Source organism: Taudactylus pleione, unplaced genomic scaffold (genome assembly GCF_031769625.1).
Source record: "Taudactylus pleione unplaced genomic scaffold, aTauple2 ptg000007l, whole genome shotgun sequence".
Classification (NCBI taxonomy): Eukaryota; Metazoa; Chordata; class Amphibia; order Anura; family Myobatrachidae; genus Taudactylus; species Taudactylus pleione.
The window spans coordinates 9,854,111-9,875,000 of NW_028284410.1; positions in this window are offsets into that span (position 1 = coordinate 9,854,111).

Sequence of the window (20,890 nt, forward strand, 5' to 3'; positions counted from 1 at the left end):
CAATTCACCAATTTTTTTCCGCCTGCTATTCATACAGTAGGCGAAACTTTTTCACATACAGTACTGTCTTACTGTACATTGCATTGACTTCCCGCCTACGGTAGGCGGAAAAGCTTTCAAATTGAATACAGCAATCATTTTACGCCTGGAGAAATGATGTAATCTGCCGAACTTTTTTTAGCCAATCACGTCTTTTTGCTCCAATGGGTGAAAAAGTGCCAACCAATGTGCTCCCAACTGTCATCTCACAGGCTGTGTTTGAAAAATGACAGTTGGGAGCTGATTGACTGACACCTTTTCACTTTTGTATCACTTTTCACTCTGTCTCCGAACACTGCTTAGTACAGTAAATAGACCCCTTGGAGTGAAAAGACGAGACCGGCTAAAAAAAGTAAATAGACCTCCCCTAAATTGAAAACGGCCCCCAGTGTATACAGTACTGTATGTCTACTGAACTGTATACTACTGTAAGTGCCGGGCAGCTGTGAAATCACTGTGATGGGCAACAGGGATGCTGTAAAGTATATGACTGTGGGTGGCAACCCCCATCGGCCGGCGCGCCCCTGGTGAGTGAAATCCTGCCCAATAGGATGATACACCCCTGCATCTGTGTGTTATTGTCTTTTTGTACCTTTTTAATGACATTTGCACGTGTTGGGTCTCAGGCGCACTGAAAGACTGAATTACATACAGTACAAACACCAATTGTATAAATGACTGACAATTCTTATTTAACCTACAGTAACATGCTTTACAGAGGGGGGAACTTCTTTAGCTTTCCACCCCCATAGTCCTCTACTGTCCCCCGCTTCTTTCTTCTACCGCTGGCATGTCCTGCAATTCCAAGCTGGATACGGACATGACTACTGTACAGTACCTACAGTAGGAGGAAGGAGATGATGTGAGAACAGTCCTTCCTCAATGCCGACCGATACACCCTACTGGACCGAGGACTACAGTACACAAAAAGATTAGGCTTTTAAGTTAAAATCATCACTGCCACTTTTGGCCTCAGATCCACAGTTTCACCTATACCAGGTGCAGACTCTACCTTGCATTGGAGTGCAAGGTCCACTGTACGCCCTGAAGAAAGGAGGGTAGGCAGAGACAAACAGACAGTAAAAGACAGACACACAGGTTCTCACCGGAGATGCTCTTGTTCTTCATCCTGCTTGATCCCACACACCCTGTACTGTAGGAGAGAGAATCCGCTGTGCAGGGCCCTTCCCTGCTCTAACAGTGTCACACTAATCTACTTCTCCACATTATTATACTGTATATGCCCTTACTAACCAGCCTAACAAATTTATTAATAACTAATTTGTATTATAATTAAGCCTGGTGGTGAAATACTGTAAGCAGTGCCCCTAGGCCCACAGCCCATATAACAATAAAAAAAAAATACATGAAACAAGACAGTATTTGGGTGCCCCAGATGGAGGTGAACACCAGCTGTCATTTTGAGGTCAAAAGTGAAAATAACTCCAACCCCCTCCCTCCCTACTGTAGCAGCTGGTGGCCCTGGGTTTCCCAAAGAACAAACTGGCAGGGAGATAGAAGTATCAGAAGATTCATCTGAATGCGATAACAGAGCACTAACATTAGCAAAAATGCTTTTCTCACCTGATCCTGTTGTCAAAGGGACCGCCGCTCCAACCATACAGTAGATTTACAGGAGAAGCCTGTCTCTCAATGCATGGTGCACCCACTACTGTACAGTACTGTATGTCTGCAACTATGGATGTGGATGTTGAAGCAGCCACTACTACTGTACATGAACCAAAGGACCTGAAAACTTGAAACATCTGCATTACAAATGGCAACATCAAGCTCAGTAGCAGAAACTGGCAGCTGCAGCACAATCTGTGATGATGCCAATGTGTGCCTTGGAACAGGGGGCAATGTACAGTAAAAGTAGGTGTAAGGAAAAGAGCAAAAGTATAAAGTACAGTACATAAGGTACAGTAAGGGAAAGGTATTGTAAATAAAGAGCTTATAAAATAAATTTGGAGAATACTGTATACTGTATAATGTAGGAACACAAAGCACAACCACAATACTGTACATACAGTATGGACACAGTGTACAGTAGTTAGCAGTCCAGATCAGAAACTGAAAAGAGGAAGTTAAACCCCTCCTCCACATTACTAATTATATACAATACAGTATAAGCTACATAGCAGTTGCTTGACCATTTCTTTCGATGACAACTGGTAAGACTCTATGGAGATGATCAATATAATTGTTACACTGGGCATGTGTCAATGCTGTTCTCCAAAACTTCATTATCCCATCCAAAAGTTCCTGTTTAGTTGTTGGTTTCACATCAGACTTGATGAACCTCTTCAACTGGGCCCAGACCAATTCAATGGGATTCATGTCTGGTGACCTACAGGAAAGTAAAAAAAATCAAATATTCAGTCACAGTACTGTACTCTAGTAAAAAGTGTACTAGAATAATTACTGCTCGGTACTGTACATACTTTTTTGTACAATAAACAGTTAATACAGTACTATAGGACAATACTCACTCTGGTGGTGTGCGTTCCCAATTTATCCCTCTCTCTTCCATGAATTTCGCTGAAGACGAATGTTTTGGATCATTATCCTGGAATAATCGATGTCCTGATGGAAAGCATTTTCTCACAAATGGCACCATACAGCAATTTACTATTTTTTCTTGGAAGAAGGTCTTATCCATGATGCCTAAAGAGATGAGAAATTATTTTCAGTAACAAGCATACACTGTACAGGACTGTAAATAATTTTTACAACAAACATTACTGTACTGCACCTTCAAAAATAGAGATCGGTCCTGCACCCCAACGAGATATACCTCCCCATACATGGACCTTTAACGGATGCTTCGGATGTGGTTTAAGTAAGAGATGTGCACGATGTCGGAAGGACAGTCTTGAGAACCTCTCGAGAGAAACTGAAGTTTCATCTGTGAAAATTACGTCATTAAAATTCTCTGCACTCCCTATCCACCGTCATGCTTGTTCAACTCTCTTTACTTTATTAACATCCCTTTTCATGCGAGTTATCCTGTGGAATAAAAGCAAGTTTTAGTTTACTGTCATGTAAAATCAGTGCATGATTAATATATATATATATATATATATATATATATATTATGTATAGTACCTTGTAGGTAGAAAAGTCCATCCCAGTTCCTTACGCATCCGTTTGATGCTGGAAAAGGAGGTGTCCAGGTCACATTCTGCTTTTAGAATATGTTGGATTTGTAAAGCTGTACGCTCATCATCCTCACAAGTCAATTTGTGTACAATCTTTTTGACGCCCCTACGGTAGAACACATACAGATCATATACTGTAGCAATTATTGGACAGTTAGTGTTGAAATTGGAACACAATAGAGTAGCAATCTAGCAACATACAGTATAATAAAAAAAGGTTGCTGTAAAGTACCTACCATGTGAATTTAGAAGGAAATCTATATCTGGTCCGCGTTCTCTCAAATGCATGATAGCGCACAGTCTGTAAACTAACAAGAACACCACACTCTTTCAACCAGGCCTGGATCTGTCATGTTGTTTTGTGTTCTTTTTTCATGATTGCAATTATCTTGCTGATGGCTTTGCTGATTTTTGCCATGTTTGACGACAAAATCTGTGGAGAGAACAAGAGAAATACGGTACAGTACTGTTGCTGAGTATACAGACTGAGTACAGTATACGGTACATAATTTAATGTTCAGTATCTTAAAAAATACATGGGTATTACATTCTTACTGTACATCAGCCGTAACATGTGTACACCGGTATATACTGTACAGTATAACCAGCTAGTAAATTTAATTTTGCAGGCTGTGTTTAATAAATGATAGTTTTGAGCTAATTAGTGATATATATTTCCCAATTTAATCTCACATCAAGCTTTCATACAGTACATACAGTATGCCCCTTTATTCGCAAATATTTATCTACCGTATGAAGGAGACAAACAGGACAATAAACACAGCAATATTGCGGCTGAAACTAAGATGGATGCTGAGCAAAACAAGATGGCGGGGGGTACAGGACAGTCACTCACGTGAGACTATATGGGACAATGAGTGACTAGGAATCGATCAATGGTATACGGTGTGTTTAATTGAAGCTCCAAACACAAATAAGCGACTACAGGGACGGAGCATACCGAGGCAGCGGGACGTTAAACATAGCAATATTGCGACTGAAACTAACATGGCTGCTGAGAAAAACAAGATGGTGGCGGGGACAGGACAGTCACTCACGGGAGACTATATGGGACAATGAGCGACTAGGAATCGATCAATGGTATACGGTGTGTATAATTGAAGCTCGATACACTAATAAGTGACTATGCAAATAAGCAACTACGGGGCGCAGAGAGCATAACGAGGCAGCGGGATGTTAAACACAGCAATATTGCGACTAAACCTAAAATGGCCGCTGAGCAAAACAAGATGGCGGTGGGGACAGGACGGTCACTCACGGGAGACTATGAGGGGCAGTGGGAGGGTAGGAAATGATCGGTGTGTGTGATAGCTACTCGATACACAAATAAGCGTCTAGGAGGATGGGTGAAGGACGGGGAATACCGAGGCAGCGGGACGTTAAACACAGCAATATTGCGACTAAAACTAAGATGGCAGGCTGAGCAAAACAAAATGGTATCTTATGCATTGAAACCTGGCTACGCAAATCAGCATCTAACACAGCAAACTGCAAAATGACCATGAACCATAACATAGCAAGCTACCGTACTTACAGTACCAGCGGGTTGATACTGTAGGAAACAGCTCTAGAAGCTCAGGGTACAGCAACAAAGGTGACTCGGAAGTCAGGCAGAGTTACCGTAGATCACGGTAATGAGCAGCAGCAACAACAGCGACTTAGAAGTCAGGTAGCGTTGCCGGTAATAGTAGTATCTCAAGGGTTCATACTGTTGATACGTGCCGATGAGACAATCCAAGCAGCAAGTCCGTACAGTTAAGTAGCAGATTCACGGTGTGGATAGCTAGTCCGGTCTGAGATGCTCTTTTATGCTACCAGAGACAAAGAAAACCTTCCCGCCGAAACTCTGACATGCCATTGGACCACAAGGAAGTGCATTTTTCAAATACACCAATCAGCGGCCAGATTTTAAGCGGGAAGGAATTCTTTTGTCTCTGGTAGCATAAAAGAGCATCTCAGACCGGACTAGCTATCCACTCGGTGAATCTGCGACTTAACTGTACGGACTTGCTGCTCGTATTGTCTCATCGGCACGTATCAACAGTACAAACCCTTGAGATACTACTACTACCTGCAACGCTGCCTGACTTCTAAGTCGCTGTTGTTGCTGTTGCTCATTACCGTGATCTATGGTACCACTGCAACTCTGCCTGACTTCCGAGTCACCTTTGTTGCTGTACCCTGAGCTTCTACAGCTGTTTCCTACAGTATCAACCTGCTGGTACTGTAAGTACGGTAGCTTGCTATGTTATGGTTCACGGTCATTTTGCAGTTTGCTGTGTTAGACGCTGATTTGTGTAGCCAGTTTTCAATGCATAAGATACCATTTTGTTTTGCTCGGCGGCCTTCTTAGTTTTAGTCGCAATATTGCTGTGTTTAATGTCCCGCTGCCTCGGTATGCCCCGTCCTTCACCCATCCTCGTAGATGCTTATTTGTGTTTCGAGTAACTATCATACACACCGATAATTTCCTAGCCTCCGGCTGCCCCTCATAGTCTCCCGTGAGTGACCGTCCTGTCCCCGCCACCATCTTGTTTTGCTCGGCGGCCATTTTAGTTTCAGTCGCAATATTGCTGTGTTTAACGTCCCACTGCCTCGGTATGCCCCGTCCTTCACCCATCCTCATAGTTGCTTATTTGTGTATTGAGTAACTATCACACACACCGATAATTTCCTAGCCTCCCGCTGCCCCTCATAGTCTCCCGTGAGTGACCGTCCTGTCCCCGCCACCATCTTGTTTTTCTCAGCAGCCATTTTAGTTTCAGTCGCAATATTGCTGTGTTTAACGTCCCACTGCCTCGGTATGCCCCGTCCTTCACCCATCCTCATAGACGCTTGTTTGTGTATCAAGTAACTATCATACACACCGATTGTTTTCTAGCCTCCCCCTGCCCCTCATAGTCTCCCGTGAGTGACCATCCTGTCCTCACTGCCATCTTGTTTTGCTCAGTGGCCATTTATTTTCAGTCGCAATATTGCTGTGTTTAATGTCCCACTGCCTCGGTATGCCCCGTGCTTCACCCATCCTCGTAGACACTTATTTGTGTATCGAGTAACTATCACACACACCAATTGTTTCCTAGCCTCTTGCTGCCCCTCATAGTCTCCCGTGACTGACCGTCCTGTCCCCGCCGCCATCTTGTTTTGCTCAGCGGCCATTTTAGTTTGTCGCGATATTGCTGTGTTTAACGTGTGTTTGCATTATTGCACCACTTTGCACATTTAACTTTTACAGTAATGGTTCTAATGGTACTGTACACACTAAGTTTTGATTTATGTTATAAAAATAGCACATTTGGCGCTTTACTTTACAGTACTGTACTGTATATCAGTTCAGATATTCACACATTTTATTACTGATGAGCTGACACCTACCGTACAGTACAGTACTGTACAGTATGTAATTAGGGAGTGTTTTTTAGACACCTGTATTATTTATCATATTTATTATCTTGTGCCTCTATACAATCTCACAATAATGGTTAGTGCTTTAACAGTTTTAGCACTGTAATCTCCGATATTTGCCTGTGTATATACTGTATAACACACGCACAGTGGTAGGAGACAGTGAAACTGTAAGGTACTTTAGCAAGCAATTAGCTCCCAAATGTAATTATTCAAATGCAACATTGAAAAATTAAAGTTGGGAAGTGATTGGTTGGTGCAGTACTGTACGGTACCTTACAGTACCGTATCTCTTTTCACTGTCTCCTAACACTGTTAGTACTGTGTACAGTACTGTACCGTACAGTATGTACTATGGTATATTTGATTGAATCTACGGTATATTGACTGATGAAAAAAAATGTTCAAAATGACCAGGTTAAATGTAAGGTCAAAGTGACCCTTTCACACAGTAAAAATCAGATCAGCAAATTACTGCACTAAGTAAATGCTACAGTACTGTAATTTGCTTTTCAGTGTAATAGGGTTATTACTGGAGTTGTATAGTATGAGTACTGTAATTGTTTACAGTGTTGTAATGTGAAACATTTACTGTATACAGTACATGTATTTCCACTATTTTACTTCACATTGTATTTAGTGTCTTTATACTTGTGTATTTCAGAGTGCACCGAACTGTCAAAATAGTGAAGAGCAAAGGTTTTTACAACAGAAACGAATCTTGCCCACTTCCAATGACCAAAAGGCTAAGTGCACTAGTCCCACAATGGTCTACAAGCAAACTTTCCAAGAAGAAAACAGGTAAGGAAAATTTACAGGTACCTCTTCTAGTCAAGGTAAGGAAGACTGCAAAGCCCAAGAACAACTCTTTGCAAGTGGACATCGGAGAAAATGGACCAGGGAATGTGGAGCAACCCATGAACGTCCAGAACCAGGAGCAAACACCAGTGATTTATGGACCCGAAGAATTGGACACCTTTGAGCCTCTTGTTGAAGATGTATCCCGCTCACCAACTCGATGAAAACTGTCATTCCAAGAAGATAATGCATGCACATGTAGCTGTGCTAGGATGGTGAGAAACCTCGTGGGAAAAGTTGGTCATCTGGAAGCGAAAATTGACAACTTGAAAGAAGAGCTGAAGGAAGGGCTGAAGGACACCATTGCAGAAGCAATGAAAGAAGCAATCCGGCAAAGTAAAGAAGAATGGCAACAGGCCGCTGCCCAGAGTACCAGGAAGAGATGACCAGGCACTCCAGTATGAAATGGTCATACCGGATGAATTTGAGCCTGAGGATAACGATGACGATTTCAACTTGGAGACTGACCCATCCTTCCACTTGCTAGATATGGACAATACAGTGGCATCAGAGCACTTGGACATGACACCAGTGCCATCATGCAGCCTGCCTCAGTGGGAGAGTACTCCAGTGGCATCACGTCGCCTGCCTGAATGGTCAGTTGAAGAATCGAGGATCAACAATGCAAGCATGCCTGTACTTTCAAAAGGAACACCTGTCATGTCGAGCACCCCAGCACCACTGACTGTATTTGGAACACCCTTACCGGATATACCACTGGCTGTAATCAATGTTGACAAGGACAATGAAATTTACAGAGCTGTCAATTGTGAGATCCATCAATATGTGCAAGCAATATTTCAAGAACACGTGCCCTACGACCTGTATTGCAATTGGACCAAGCGGGTGAACTTTGATGGAAGTCAGAAGAAAGTGCCAATCCCCAACAATTTAAGAGAAGATATCCTCTCAAGATGCCAGACAAGATGCAGGATTGGAAAAAAAGAACTTACCCGGATAAAGGACACATTGAATGGGGTGCTGCGCATGCCAAGGAAACATGCATGGAGGACAGTCATGCATACAAGTACAGATCTTCAATTAACAAACACGACTTGAAGGGACTTGTCAGAAGACAGGAAGACCCAGCGCCGCCGCTTGCCAGGACATGGCAGTGGCAGAAGAAAGAAGCTGAGGACATGAGAGAACTAAAGGGGTGGAAAGCAAAAGAGCTAAAGAATTTCCCCCCCCAAAGCCTCTTCCACCATAACAGATAGGCCCTATGTGAGGCCAATGGAACATTAAACCCAATCTACAGTAGACCAACAGGTCTGAAGAGAGGAAGACCCATGTGAAGAGAGAAGTGGAGGACAGGAGAGGACTACAGGGGTGGAAAGCAAAAGAGCTTAAGAAGTTCCACCCCTCATAGCCTCTTCCACCATAACAGGTACCGGTAGGCCCTGTGTGAGGGCAACTGTACTGTACATTAATATTGTAGTTTGTTTGGCTGGTGAGATACAGTAGGGCTGATATTAATGTTACAGTAGATTAGTGTGACACACTATTAGAGCAGGAAAGGGCCTTGCATGGCATATTCTCTCTCCTACTGGTAGCTCTGTGTGGGATTGAGCGGGAGGAAGAAAAAGAGTATCTCCGGTGAGTACTGTATGTACCATACCTGTGTGTCTGTCTTTTACTGTCTGTTCATCTCTGCCTATCCTCCTTTCTTCAGGGTGTACAGTGGACCTTGCACTCCGATGCAAGGTAGAGTCTGCACCTGGTATAGGTGAAACTCTGGATCTGAGGCCAAAAGTGCCAGTGATGATTTTAACTTAAAAGCCTGATCATTTTGTGTACTGTAGTCCTTGGTCCAGTAGGGCGTATCGGTCAGCATTGAGGAAGGACTGTTCTCATGTCATCTCCTTCCTCCTAGGTTCTGTACAGTAGTCATGTCCATGTCCAGCTGGGAATTCCAGGACATGCCAGCGGCAGAAGAAAGAAGCGGGGGACAGTACAGGACTATGGGGGTGGAAAGCTAAAGAAGTCACCCCCCCTCTGTAAAGCATGTTACTGTAGGTTAAATAAAAATTGTAATTAATTTATAAAACTGGTGTTTGAACTGTATGTAATTCAGTCTTTTAGTGTGCCTGAGACCCAACACGTGCATCTGTCATTAAAAATATACAAAAAGACAATAACACATGGATGCAGGGGTGTATCATCCAATTGGCCAGGATTTCACTCACCAGGGGTGCGCCGGCCGATGGGGGTTGCCGCCCACAGTCATATACTTTACAGCATCCCTGTTGCCCATCACAGTGATTTCACAGCTGCCCGGCACTTACAGTAGTATACAGTACAGTAGACATACAGTACTGTATACACTGAGGGCCGTTTTCAATTTAGGGGTGGTCTATTTACTTTTTTTAGCCGGTCTCGTCTTTTCACTCCAAGGGGTCTATTTGCTGTACTAAGCAGTGTTAGGAGACCGAGTGAAAAGTGATACAAAAGTGATAAGGTATCAGTCAATCAGCACCCAACTGTCATTTTTCAAACACAGCCTGTGAGATGACAGTTGGGAGCACATTGGTTGGCACTTTTTCACCCATTGGAGCAAAAACACGTGATTGGCTAAAAAAAGTTTACTGTTGTCATGTATTTATTTAGTTAAAGCTTAGACAGAGATAAAAGTGTAGATAAATAGCACCAACCAAGCAGATCCTAACTGTCACTGTACAGGCTGTGTTTGAAAAATGACAGTTACTGTAGTAGCTAATTGGTTGGTTCTACTGTATTTACAGTTTCTCCAATTTTATCTCTCTCCAAGCTTTATTAAATCCCCCCTTAAGAGTGGTGTGCAATTAATAAAAGTACTGAATGGGTGACTTACTGTACTGTATTTTCTTACCGTTTAGTTGCTACAGTATCAATAAATTTAAATACAGTATACTGTACTTTATCCACAGAACCAAGTAAAGACAGAAAACATTGTACTGAATAAATCAAATTTTAATAAAAATAAATAATAAACAAAATAAAGTTAACAAAAAATTAAAAAATAAATCCACCAGGTGGTTGGCCATCTGGCGATATAGGGCCAAAAATACAATAATTTGTTCTGTAGGGAGAAAAAAAAGGGTACAGTATTACAACACTAATATACAATATTGTACAATCTTGACACTACCGTAAATACTGTACTCTACCTCGAATCAGGCGTGGTCCCTGCCTCCCTTGGGGTCCCTGACTGAAGACTGTATTGGAAAAAAATATATTCACATTAACAGTGCTGTATTTACCTTTATATGGTATGGTGCTACTGTACATGGTTTGGCTACTGTAGCTCCTAACAAAGTACTGTACAGTACATAAATGAACAAAACAATACAATGGCTACAGTACGGTACAATGCAGGAAAAGTACTGTACAGTCTAAACATTGCTACACCAAAGGTCATTACACTGAATGAAGCTTCAGGCCGGCAGACAGAGGGATACTTTAGGTGCGGTGTAGATACAGTACAGTAACCTCCCACAATTTAATGACTTTTACTGTACAGTATCTGCAAAGCATGTTTGCAAATGATTGATGACCCTGCACTGAACAACTGCTTGTTCAGAGTAGGCTCATCACTTACTGTACTGACAAACGACTGCACAATTACATTGTTGTAATCATGCAGTGGTTGTCAAACCGGTATCTTTAAGTGGATGGGCACCTTTAGAGTGATGTCCTTTATAAAAAAAATAAAAACACAAAGTGTTGAAGGAGAAGAGGTTGGAGATGCGTCTTTGTAGTACAGAAGAGAGAGAAAGAGACACTGTGAAAACAAAAAAAGGATAGAGAGACAGTACAGAAGAAGACAATGTACTGTTGTGTAGGGTACAGTACTTACATGGCCTGTGAGGCCTGCTTCGCCCAGGTTCCGGCAACTGGCCGGTGGGGGATTGTGGATGTGGCCTTCCACGTTCCCGCACTGTTGGGGGAAAAAATTTTTTTCCTGTTACACAAGTACAGAAACAATTAGTGTGTAAGGAGAGGAGGTTGGACATGGGTCTTTGGAGTACAGGAGAAAGAGAGAGGCAGTGTAAAAAGGAGAGTACAATGTACAGTACAGTAGTGCACGGTACTTACTCAGGGCGGCAAGCCGCATTGTAAATGAGGCAAATGACTGTGGCCCTTGAGATGTTGGTACTGTTGAAAAAATATTATGTTTCTGTTACACAAGTACAGACAGAGAGAGAAAGAGAGAGGGAAAGAGAGAGAGAAAGAAAGGGAGGGAGGGGGAGAGGGAGGGAGAAAGACAGAGAGAGAGAGAGACTGACAAGGGAAAAAAAGGAGAGAGATATAGTGCTGTAGAAAAGAATGTGGTGTACTGCACTTACGCGGCATTGAAACGCCACTGGAGTGTGGTGGTGGTGCCGCCGCTGACGCCGCTGGTGGTGGTAGGACTGTGGAAAAAGAACAGTTTCCATCAAAACCATTTGGAAACAAATAAACTGTATGATGGTGCGTACACACTAAACGATATGCTCCATGAGTCGTCCACTTTATCGCCCAGTCTGTACGCACCATAAATCTTGAACAGAGCCTCCATAAAAACAAAAACAAACACAGACAGAGGGAGAAAAAGAAAGAGGGAGGGGGGGAGAGGAGGGAGGGGGGGGAGAGGGAGAGAGAAAAAGAGAGAGAGAGAGAAAGAGAACGGGAAGGAGAGAAAGACAGAGAGGGAGAGAGAAAGAGAGAGGGAAAAAGAGAGAGAAAAAGAGAGAGAAAGGGTGTGGGTAGGAGGGAGGGAGGGGGAGAGGGAGAGACTGACAAGGGAAAAATAGAAGAGAGATACAGTGCTGTAGAAAAGAATGTGGTGTACTGTACTTACGTGGCAAGGAAAACTCCACTGGAGGGTGGTGGTGGTGGTGCCGCCGCTGCCACCATCGTTGGTGGTGGTGGTGCCGCCACTGCCTCCATTGGTGGTGGTAGGACTGTGGAAAAAGAACAGTTTCCATCAAAACCATTTGGAAACAAATAAACTGTATAATGGTGCGTACACACTACACGATATGCTCCCTGAGTTGTCCACTTTATCTCCCAGTGTGTACACACCATAAATCTTGAACAGGGACTCCATAACAACAAAAACAAACACAGACAGAGGGAGAAAAAGAAAGAGGGAAGGTGGGAGAGGGATGGGGGAGAGGGAGAGAGAAAGACAGAGAGAAAAAGAGAGAGAAAAAAAAGAGAGAGGGAGGGAGAGAATGACAGAGAGGTAGAGAGAAAGAGAGATGGAAAAAGAGAGAGAAAAAGAGAGAGAAAGGGAGGGGGGGAGGGAGAGAGAAAGACAGAGAGAGAAAGAGAGAGAGAGAGACTGACAAGGGAAAAATAGGAGAGAGATACAGTGCTGTAGAAAAGAATGTGGTGTACTGCACTTACGCAGCATGGAAACGCCACTGGAGGGTGGTGGTGGTGGTGCCGCTGCTGCCGCTGCCGACGTTGGTGGTGGTAGTACTGTGGAAAAAGAACAGTTTCCATCAAAACCATTTGGAAACAAATTAACTGTATAATGGTGCGTACACTCTACTCAATATGCTCCCTGATTCGCCCACTTTATCACCCAGTGTGTACGCACCATAAATATTGAACAGACACTCTGTAACAACAAAAACAAACACAGACAGAGGGAGAAAAAGAAAGAGGGAGGGGGGGAGGGAGGGTGGAGAGGGAGGTGGAAGAGAGGGAGGGAAAAAGACAGAGAAAAAGAGAGAGAGACAGAGAAAGACAGAGAGGGAGAGAGAAAGAGAGAGGGAAAAAGAGAGAGAAAAAGAGAGAGAAAGGGAGGGGTTGGGAGGGGGAGAGGGAGAGAGAAAGACAGAGAGAGAGAGTATGACAAGAGAAAAATAGGAGAGAGATACAGTGCTGTAGAAAAGAATGTGGTGTACTGCACTTATGCAGCATGGAAACACCAATGGAGGGAGGTGGTGCCGCCGCTGCCGCCGCCGTTGGTGGTGATGGTGGTGCCGCCACTGCCGCTATTGGTGTTGGTAGGACTGTGGAAAAAGAACAGTTTTCATCAAAACCATTTGGAAACAAATAAACTGTATAATGGTGCATACACACTACACGATATGCTCCCTGAGTCGTCCACTTTATCGCCCAGTGTGTACGCACCATAATTCTTGAACAGAGCCTCCATAGCAACAAAAACAAACACAGACAGAGGGAGAAAAAGAAAGAGGGAGGGGGAGAGGTAGGGGGGAGAGGGAGAGAGAAAGACAGAGAGAAAAAGAGAGAGAGAGAGAGAGAGAAAGAGAGAGGTAGGGAGAGACAGACAGAGAGGGAGAGAGAAAGAGAGAGGGAAAAAGAGAGAGAAAAAGAGAGAGAAAGGGTGGGGGTAGGAGGGAGGGAGGGGGAGAGGGAGAGAGAAACACAGAGAAAGAGAGAGAGAGACTCACAAGGGAAAAATAGGATAGAGATACAATGCTGTAGAAAAGAATGTGGTGTACTGCACTTACGCGGCAAGGGAAACTCCACTGGAGGGTGGTGGTGGTGGTGCCGCCGCTGCCAACGCCGTTGGTGGTGGTGGTGCCACCGCTGCCGCTGTTGGTGGTGGTAGGACTGTGGAAAAAGAACAGTTTCCATCAAAACCATTTGGAAACAAATAAACTGTATAATATTGCGTACACACTACACGATATGCTCCCTGAGTCGTCCACTTTATCGCCCAGTGTGTACGCACCATAATTCTTGAACAGAGCCTCCATAGCAACAAAAACAAACACATACAGAGGGAGAAAAAGAAAGAGGGAGGGGGGGAGAGGTAGGGGGGAGAGGGAGAGAGAAAGACAGAGAGAAAAAGAGAGAGAGAGAGAGAGAGAGAGAGAGAGAAAGAGAGAGGTAGGGAGAGAAAGACAGAGAGGGAGAGAGAAAGAGAGAGGGAAAAAGAGAGAGAAAAAGAGAGAGAAAGGGTGGGGGTAGGAGGGAGGGAGGGGGAGAGGGAGAGAGAAACACAGAGAAAGAGAGAGAGAGACTCACAAGGGAAAAATAGGATAGAGATACAATGCTGTAGAAAAGAATGTGGTGTACTGCACTTACGCGGCAAGGGAAACTCCACTGGAGGGTGGTGGTGGTGGTGCCACCGCTGCCAACGCCGTTGGTGGTGGTGGTGCCACCGCTGCCGCTGTTGGCGGTGGTAGGACTGTGGAAAAAGAACAGTTTCCATCAAAACCATTTGGAAACAAATAAACTGTATAATATTGCGTACACACTACACGATATGCTCCCTGAGTTGTCCACTTTATCTCCCAGTGTGTACACACTATAAATCTTGAACAGAGACTCCATAACAACAAAAACAAACACAGACAGAGGGAGAAAAAGAGAGAGGAAGGGGGGAGAGGGAGGGGGGGAGAGGGATAGAGAAAGACAGAGAGAAAAAGAGAGAGAGGGAGAGAGACAGAGAGAGGGAGGGAGAGAAAGACAGAGAGGGAGAGAGAAAGAGAGAGGGAAAAAGAGAGAGAAAAAGAGAGAGAAAGGGAGGGGGGAGGGGGAGAGGGAGAGAGAAAGACAGAGAGAGAGAGAGAGTCTGACAAGGGAAAAATAGGAGAGAGATACAGTGCTGCAGAAAAGAATGTGGTGTACTGCACTTACGTGGCATGGAAACGCCACTGGAGGGTGGTGGTGCCGCCGGTGCCGCCGCTGCTGCCGTCGCCGCTGTTGTTGGTGGTGCCGCCGCTGCCGCCGTTGGTGGTGGTAGGACTGTGGAAAAAGAACAATTTCCATCAAAACCATTTGGAAGCAAATAAACTGTATAATGGTGCGTACACACTACACAATATGCTCCCTGAGTCGTCCACTTTATCGCCCAGTGTGTACGCATCATAAATCTTGAATAGAGCCTCCATAACAACAAAAACAAACACAGACAGAGGGAGAAAATGAAAGAGGGAGTGGTGAGTGGGAGTGGGGGAGAGGGAGGGGGTGGAGATGGAGAGAGAAGGAGAGAGAAAAAGAGAGAGAGAGAGAAAAAGAGAGAGGGAGGGAGAGAAAGACAGAGAGGGAGAGAGAAAGAGAGAGGGAAAAAGAGAGAAATAGAGAGAGAAAGGGAGGGGGGAGGGGGAGAGGGAGAGAGAAAGACAGAGAGAGAGAGAGTCTGACAAGGGAAAAATAGGAGAGAGATAAAGTGTTGTAGAAAAGAATGAGGTGTACTGCACTTATGCGGCATGGAAACGCCACTGGAGGGTGGTGGTGCTGCCGCCGCCGTCGTTGGTGGTGCCGCCGCTGCCATCGATGGTGGTGGTAGGACTGTGGAAAAAGAACAGTTTCCATCAAAACCATTTGGAAGCAAATAAACTGTATAATGGTGTGTACACACTACACAATATGCTCCCTTATTCGTCCACTTTATCGCCCAGTGTGTACGCACCATAAATCTTGAATAGAGCCTCCATAACAACAAAAACAAACACAGACAGAGGGAGAAAAAGAAAGAGGGAGTGGGGAGTGGGAGTGGGGGAGAGGGAGGGGGTGGAGATGGAGAGAGAAAGAGAGAGAAAAAGAGAGAGAGAGAGAGAGAAAAAGAGAGAGGGAGGGAGAGAAAGACAGAGAGGCAGAGAGAAATAGAGAGGGAAAATGAGAGAGAAAGGGAGGGGGGAGGGAGGAAGGGGGAGAGGGAGAGAGAAAGAAAGAGAGAGAGAGACTGACAAGGTAAAAATAGGAGAGAGATACAGTGCTGTAGAAAAGAATGTGGTGTACTGCACTTACGCGGCATGGAAACGCCACTGGATGGTGGTGGTGGTGCCGGCGCTGCCACCGCCGTTGGTGGTGGTGGTGGTGCCGCCTCTGCCACTGCCGCTGCCGCCATTGGTGGTGGTAGGACTGTGGAAAAAGAACAGTTTCCATCAAAACCATTTGGAAACAAATAAACTGTATAATGGTGCATACACACTACACGATATGCTCCCTGAGTCGTCCACTTTATCGCCCAGTGTGTAGGCACCATATATCTTGAATAGAGCCTCCATAACAACAAAAACAAACACAGACAGAGGGAGAAAAAGAAAGAGGGAGTGGGAGTGGGGGAGAGGGAGGGGGTGGAGATGGAGAGAGAAAGAGAGAGAAAAAGAGAGAGAGAGAGAGAAAAAGAGAGAGGGAGGGAGAGAAAGACAGAGAGGGAGAGAGAAAGAGAGAGGGAAAAAGAGAGAGAAAAAGAGAGAGAAAGGGAGGGGGGAGGGAGAGAGGGAGAGAGAAAGACAGAGAGAGAGAGAGAGTCTGACAAGGGAAAAATAGCAGAGAGATACAGTGTTGTAGAAAAGAATGTGGTGTACTGCACTTACGTGGCATGGAAACGCCACTGGAGGGTGGTGGTGCTGCCGCCGCCATCGTTGGTGGTGCCGCCGCTGCCACCGTTGGTGGTGGTAGGACTGTGGAAAAAGAACAGTTTCCATCAAAACCATTTGGAAGCAAATAAACTGTATAATGGTGCGTACACACTACACAATATGCTCCCTGAGTCGTCCACTTTATCGCCCAGTGTGTATGCACCATTAATCTTGAATAGAGCCTCCATAACAACAAAACAAACACAGACAGAGTGAGAAAAAGAAAGAGGGAGTGGGAGTGGGGGAGAGGGAGGGGGTGGAGATGGAGAGAGAAAGAGAGAGAAAAAGAGAGAGGGAGGGAGAGAAAGACAGAGAGGGAGACAGAAAGAGAGAGGGAAAATGAGAGAGAAAGGGAGGGGGGAGGGAGGTAGGGGGAGAGGGAGAGAGAAAGAAAGAGAGAGAGAGACTGACAATGTAAAAATAGGAGAGAGATACAGTGCTGTAGAAAAGAATGTGGTGTACTGCACTTACGCGGCATGGAAACACCACTGGAGGGTGGTGGTGGTGCGGCCGATGCCACTGCCATTGGTGGTGGTGGTGGTGCCGCCTCTGCCACTGCCGCTGCCGCCATTGGTGTTGGTAGGACTGTGGAAAAAGAACAGTTTCCATCAAAACCATTTGGAAACAAATAAACTGTATAATGGTGCATACACACTACACAATATGCTCCCTGAGTCGTCCACTTTATCGCCCAGTGTGTACGCACCATAAATCTTGAAAAGAGCCTCCATAACAACAATAACAAACACAGACAGAGGGAGAAAAAGAAAGAGGGGGGGGGAGATGGAGGGGGGGAGAGTGAGAGAGAAAGACAGAGAGAAAAAGAGAGAGAGAGAGAAAAAGAGAGAGGGAGGGAGAGAAAGACAGAGAGGGAGAGAGAAAGAGAGAGGGAAAAAGAGAGAGATAAAGATTGAGAAAGGGAGCCGGGGGAGAGGGAGTGAGAAATACAGAGAGAGAGAGAGAGAGTCTGACAAGGGAAAAATAGGAGAGAGATACTGTGCTGTAGAAAAGAATGTGGTGTACTGTACTTACGCGGCATGGAAACGCCACTGGAGGGTGTTGGTGGTGTCGCCGCTGCCGCCATTGGTGGTGGTGGTGCCGCCGCTGCCGCCGTTGGTGGTGGTAGGACTGTGGAAAAAGAACAGTTTCCATCAAAACCATTTGGAAACAAATAAACTGTATAATTGTGTGTACACACTACATGATATGCTCCCTGAGTCATCCACTTTATCGCCCAGTGTGTACGCACCATAAATCTTGAACAGAGCCTCCACAACAACAACAAAAAAAATACAGACAGAGGGAGAAAAAGAAAGAGGGAGGGGGTAGAGGGAAGGTGGGGAGAGGGAGAGAGAAAGACAGAGAGAAAAAGAGAGAGAGAGCGACAAAGAGAGAGGGAGGGAGAGAAAGACAGAGAGGGAGAGAGAAAGAGAGAGGGAAAAGAGAGAGAAAAATAGAGAGAATGGGAGGGGGAGAGGGAGAGAGAGAGAGACTGACAAGGGAAAAATAGGAGAGAGATACAGTGCTGTAGAAGAGAATGTGGTGTACTGCACTTACGCGGCATGGAAACACCACTGGAGGGTGGTGGTGGTAGTGCCGCCGCTGCCGCCACCGTTGGTGGTGGTGCTGCCGCTGCCGCCATTGCTGGTGGAAGTACTGTTGAAAAAGAACAGTTTCCATCAAAACCATTTGGAAACAAATAAACTGTATAATGGTGCGTACACACTACACAATATACTCCCTGATCATCCACTTTATCGCCCAGTGTGTACGCACCATAAATTTGGAACAGAGCCTCCATAACAACAAAAACAAACACAGAGAGAGGGAGGAAAAGCAATTGGGAGTGGGGGTGAGGGAGTGGGGGAGAGGGAGGGGGGGTGAGGGAGAGAGAAAGACAGAGAGAAAAAGAGAGAGAGAGAAAAAGAGAGAAGGAGGGAGAGAAATACAGAGAGGGAGAGATAAAGAGAGAGGGAAATAGAGAGAGAAAAAGAGACAGCAAAAGAGGGGGGAGTGAGAGGGAGAGGGAGGGAGAGGGAGAGGGAAAGAGAGAGGGAGAGAGAAAAAAGAGAGAGGGATGGAGAAATAGAGAGAGGGGGGGGAGGGAGGGAGAAAAATTAAGAGAGTTGGAGAGGGAGGGACAGAAAGACAGAGAGGGAGAGAGAAAAAGAGAGAGACAGAAAAAGATAAAGTACTCTACTTACGCGTACAGAGGCCAGGGAGCTGTGGCTCTTGTTGCTCCTGTTTGAATTTTTTTACTGTGTGTTTAAGAAAAAACGATTATATGGTAGAAAAAATAACACCTCCATACATAACACCAATACAAACACAAAAGGTACAGTACTTACGCGGGCAAAAACTCAAATTTGGGTCAGAGGGGGCTGGCGCCGGGGCTTTCCTTTTTGCAGAACTGTGGGGGATAAAAAACATAATGTTCCTGTTACAGAAGTACTGTAGAGAAAGAATTACAGTAGGGCCTGATTCAGATCCGCACGCAACCAGGTCGATTGTCTGGCAGTGCGCACACGAGCCCCGGAGCAAGTGAGATGGGTCTTTGTAGTACTGGAGGGAGAGAGAGACACTGTGAAAGTAAAAAAAGGAGTGCGATACAGTAGAAGACAATGTACAGTAATGTACGGTAAAGTACTTACACAAAATGGATTGCCTTCTTTTCCAGTCATCCATGGCAGGCTGGTGCCCTTCTGTACCTTGCACTGTGGGTAAAAAAAATTGTAATTTTGTATGAAAACAATATGGAAAATTTCAATAATTCAGCCTGACAGTACTATTACTACTATATTATTACACTTTAATGACAGTATCCACTTACTGTACAGTGTGGGACATGGGCATTAGACCAGGTACTGTATACAGTATATGAGGCGATATTGTTCATCACAGTGCCGGGTTTGTCAAGTGTACCCTATGCACACTTGCTGATGCCGGCAGCAAAGAAAGACAAGGGGGTGGGAGGGTTAACAAAATCCATAGATTGACCTGCATGTACAGCCCACTGCGGATATCGTTGATGCCCTGGGGGAGCGCGCACACGCATCCTTGGTGATTTACTGCATACCATACACACTAAATGATATGAACAACACTGTATAATGTACTGTACTGTATCATTGAACAATATTGTTAGCGTTCATCCAAATCATCTAGCATGTTTGCACCTAAAGACAGGTCACCGAAACACACTGTACAGTACTGGAAAATAATAAAAACACAAGGAGAGAAAGAATTAGCGTGTATTGAGAAGAGTTTGGAGATGCATGGAGAGAGAGTGAGAGAGAGAGAGAGACAGTAAGTATACAGTGGTAGAACAATGTAATGTACACTACAGTACTTACAGATTGGGGCAGGGCTGCTGCCTGCCTCCATCTGTGTGTCAAAGAAAAACAAATGTTGACAAGTCAAAAATTTAATGAAAACACACTAGAGAGAGAAAAAAAGAGAGAAAGAGACAGAGAAAGAAAAAGAGAGAGAGAGAGAACAATGTACTGTACTTACGCAGACTCTCGCTGGGGCTGGCTGGGGGTACGGTCTCTGGAAAAAACATGTAATTTTCCCTGAAAACACACGAGAGAGTGACAGAAAGAAAGGGAGAAGGGGAGGGAGAGAGAGAGAGGGAGAGATAGAGAGAGAGGGAGAGGGAGGGAGACAAAGAAAGAGAGAGAGGGAGAAAGAGAGAGAGAAAAAGAGAGAGAGAGAGGGGGAGGGAGAGAGAGAGAGATAGAGGGGGAGAGAGAAAGAGAGAGAGAAAAACAGAGGGAGACAGGGAGAGAGAGAGAGAGAGAGAGAGAGAGAGAGAGAGAGAGAGAGAAAGAAAGAGAGAAAAACAGGGAAAGAGAGCGAAAAAGAGAGAGAGAGGAAAATTAAAGAGAGAGAAAGATAAAGAGAAAGAAAGGGGGAGAGAGAAAGAGAGATAGATGGGGAGAGAGAAAGAGAGAGAGAGAAAGGGAGAGAAAGAAAGGGAGAGAGAGAGAGAAATGGATAGAAAGAAAGGGAGAGAGAGAGTAAAAGATAGAGAAACAGGGGGCAGAGGGAGGGAGAGAGAGAAAGAAGGAGAGAGAAAAAAAGGAGAGTGAG